Source organism: Colobus angolensis, unplaced genomic scaffold, assembly GCF_000951035.1.
Source record: "Colobus angolensis palliatus isolate OR3802 unplaced genomic scaffold, Cang.pa_1.0 Scaffold257, whole genome shotgun sequence".
Classification (NCBI taxonomy): Eukaryota; Metazoa; Chordata; class Mammalia; order Primates; family Cercopithecidae; genus Colobus; species Colobus angolensis.
The window spans coordinates 422012-426437 of NW_012115788.1; positions in this window are offsets into that span (position 1 = coordinate 422012).

Here is a 4426-nt window from a genome sequence, read left to right on the forward strand (position 1 = left end):
AAAAATTAGCTGGGCATGGTGGCAGGCTCCTATAGTCCCAGATACTTAGAAGGCTGAGCCAGAAGAATTGTTTGAACCTGAGAGGCAGAGGTTGCAGTAAGCCGAGGTCATGCCACTGCACTCCAGCCTAGGTGACAAAGAAGCCATCTCAAAAAAAAAAATTATCAGTAATTATCAGTTGTGTACAAAATAACTTATATAAAACCTTATTCTCCAGTTTTAAAAAATCATTCACATTTATTTTAAAGAGGATTACCTATTATTGAATTTTCATGTGCAATGATGTCCATTTTCTTTTTCTCTTTTTTCCCTATCAGTATAAAATTGAATTTAAAATTAAATTGAGAAAAATAGTGCCCAGAATATTTTAACACTTTGTTCATTTTTGCTTATATAAGGTCCTTATTAAAATGGTAACCTGATTCTTAAAGTTGCTTAGAGAAAAAGTTTTGGGGTTCTTGATTCTTCTTTTTCTCTGCCTGGTTATCTCTTTAACTGTATATCCATATATCCTCTTAAAAAAAAAAAAAAAAAGACAGGGTCTTTTTCTGTTGCCCAGGCTGGAGTGAAGTGGCACAATCATGGCTCATTGCAGCCTCCACCTCTTGGGCTCAAGTGATCCTCCCAACTCTTACTCCTGGGTAGCTGGGATTACAGTTGCACACCATCATATCTGGCTACTTAAAAAAAAATCTGTAGAGATGGTGTCTCATTATGTTCCTCAGATTGGTCTCAAACTCCTGGCCTCAAGCAGTCTCCAGCCTCGGCCTCCCAAAGTGCTAGGATTGCAGGCCTGAGCTAGCATGCCTGGCCCATCCATGTATCTTGATCTCTCTTTAAGTCTTCTCTGACCCCTTTTCACTACCATCTTCTCCCCATATAAAATAAAACTCCCATATCTGCTTTTCCTTTCTTCCTTACTTTGCTTTATCCTTTTTTTCTTTCTTTATCCCCACCTGGTGTGTCCTATATTTGCTTATTTATGTAAACTATAAGCTCTGTCAGAGCAGAGAAGTTGTTTCTTTCAGTCCTTTATCCTAGATTCCAGAATGATACCTGGTATGCTGTAGAGATTCAATAAATATTTCTTGGATGAATGGCTTGATTTTAAAAAGTGGAGACTATGGTGTCTACGTGGCTTTTAGTGAAGATGGCTTGCCTCTGTACTACTCATTGTAATTTGTCATTTGTATTTCTTATTATTGCTTCATCTTGATGTTATGAAGCCAAAACTTCTGCTTTAAGGTATAAAATTAAATTCCCTAATAAGAGAGATAGATGCTTATATGTGTAACAATCTACCAAAATGAAGGTTTATCTCTACCCTGGTATGATATGTATTATGGACCATAATTATGGTACATATTATGGACAGTATGCTAATGAAGGACATGGCAAAGAATGCGTGGGGAGTTTAATTGCGAGTCACCACTGCAGTTGAGTCCAACCTTTCTGCATAGAGCCATTCATCATGAGTGACAGGCAACAGAGGAGGAGAAGCAGCAGATTCTTCCACGGATCACTCTCTCCCCTACTTGCCTCACCCTGTCATTCCGTTTACAGTCCTCTCTGTCGGCTGCAATCATTCCCAGAGGACGTATTTATCACCATGAAAAAAACTCGAATGACATCAGCAGCAGCACTTACAACTCTGTGCTGTGATCCAGTAAATAATGGGTGCTCAGCATGTGCTGGGGAAGCAGCCCTTAATATTATCAAAAACCAGGCAGGGTTCTCAAGCCTTGGCCTTACCCAGGAGCTGGTTAGGCACGCAGAATCTCAAGCTCCACCTCAGACCTGCATTTTAATGAGACTGCCGGTGATTTGTGTGGACACTGAAGTTTAAAAAGCACTAGTCTGTAGACTTGACTAATACCCGAAGCCATCATCTCTTTAAGACGTGATTTTAAACCATTGTGTCACAAATAGAATCCAACTAAAGTGAGAAAATAAAGCTTTTCCTGTCTCACTCCAGGGACGAAGTAGAAACAGAAGTTGAATTAACACGTTGAATTAACCCATGTGAGTTCATGGTTTCCAAAGCTCTTATGTGTAAATATCTTTCTGTTCCCTGTAAGATGAGCATGATCACTCCTATTTTCTGTGGAGTAAACTGATGTTCAGAAAAATGAACTGATTCTCCCAAGGTGACACGGTCAGTAAATGGAAATAAGATGGCCAGAACCAATCCTCCCCCAACCCCACAACCCCCTAATCCCACTCTCTTCTACCTCATCACAACATTTTGAAGTTTTTAAAAAATCTCTTCTTTCTGTCTTTCACTCCTTCCTTTTCTCTCTTTCTCTTTTAAAACGTGAAACATAGCTAGTCAAGGCATATTTTTTTTCTTTTTATGACTGAATCCCACATTTATTTAATGAAGTGCAGCTCTGAACAGAAGATCAATTTTTGATGATTCTTTGCAAATCATTTGTTTGAATCTACCTGAAATGCCTCTGCTTTTGGAGAATGTTCACCACCGCAATCTGGTTTATGTTGTGTAGCTATAAATTAGATATAAATTACATATAGACAGATGTAGATAGATAGCTATTATAATATAGATAAATTATATCTATATAAATTATATATCATCAGTATAAATCATATTGGCGTATACTTTATATAGACAGAAATTCAGTGCATATTTGGATCAGCTGAATGAGTCCGCAGCATTGTAGCAATCAGTAAAGCCATCCCCAGTGAAGCGATACCACTCAGCTCTGGCTTATTTCTTAAATATGTATTAATGTTCAGGAACGTTTTTGCCCCTAGAAAGAAAACAACATTTTTATAATTTTTGGAGAAGAAATAAATTGTGAGGATTTGAGATGAGTGGGGGACACATGCAGGGGTTCCCAAAACCCGTTTTAAAAAGATACACAAAAAAGTAGAAAGTATCTCTATTTTGACTGAATACATGTGTGGGGGCTGGGAGGAGCCCACTCTGTGGTTATGCACATGCACACACGGACTTTGATCCTAGTACCTACTTTAAAATCTTTCCTTAGAGCCTTTTAGGACAGATCCTATGCACTTTAGCTAATATCTTTGCAGAATCTGTGGAAGACTGACAATAACAGCACTGAGTGGATTATACTCCTGTAAATACAATTGTCAGTGATTAAGACAGAGTATACTTATGGCCGGGCGCAGTGGCTCATGCCTGTAATCCTAACACTTTGGGAGGCTGAGGCAAGCAGATCATGAGGTCAAGAGGTCAAGATCATCCTGGCCAACATGCTGAAACCCCATCTCTACTAAAAATACAAAAATTAGCTGGGCATGGTGGCGTGCGCTTGTAGTCACAGCTACTCAGGAGGCTGAGGCAGGAGAATTGATTGAACACAGGTGGCGGAGGTTGCAGTGAGCCCAGATTGTGGCACTGTACTCCAGCCTGGCAACAGAGTGAGACTCCGTCTCAAAAAAAAATTATATATATATATATAAAAATATATTCCAAAGTTTTTAATTCTACTTTGTGAGAGAAATATGTTTATTGCATGTTGCTGAAAGCAGAAGTTCTCTGGTGTTGAATTTTTATCAGAAGCTCTTTTGAAATCTGTTAAGATGATCTTTCTTTTTTGACTTTTTAATATGTTGATTTAAGCTGTTGTGTTATTGCTCGTTGTGTTAATCCATTCTCACACTACTATAAAGAACTCCCTGAGACTGGGTAATTTATAAAGAAAAGAGGCTTAATTGACTCACAGTTCTGCAGGCTGTACAGGAGACATGGCCGGGAGGCCTCAGGCAGCTTACAATCATGACAGAAGGTGAAGGGGAAGCCAGCACATCTTACATGGTTGGAGCAGGAAGATGAGAGAGTGAAAAGGGGAAGGGTTACACATTTTTAAAACAACCAGGTCTCATGAGAACTCATTCACTAACATGAGAACAGCAAGGAGGAAATCTGCCCCCATGATTCAGTCACCTCTTACCAGGACTCTTCTCCAACACGAGGGGATTACAGTTCGACATGAAATTTAGGTGGGGACAGAGAATCAAACCATATTACTCATTAACAGATGTTCTAAAATAAATACATAGTATTACAGTTCTTTTAAAGATGTATGTAACAGATTATCGGAACATTTGTATGCAAATTAGGTAAACATTTTTTAAAAAGAAAACTTGTATATTTAAAAGTGTAATTGTCCTGGGCATGTAATCCTAGCACTTTAGGAGGCTTCAATGGGAGGATTGCTTGAGCCCAGGAATTCAAGACCAGCTTGGGCAACATAGCAAGATTCCATCTTGACAAAACAAAAATTAAAGATTAAAAAAAGGGTAAGCTGGGTGCAGCAGCTCACACTTGTAATCCCAGCACTTTGGGAGGCCAAGGCAGGCGGATCACCTGAGGTCAGGAGTTCAAGACCAGCCTGGCCAACATGGTGAAACCCTGTCTCTACTAAAAATACAAAAA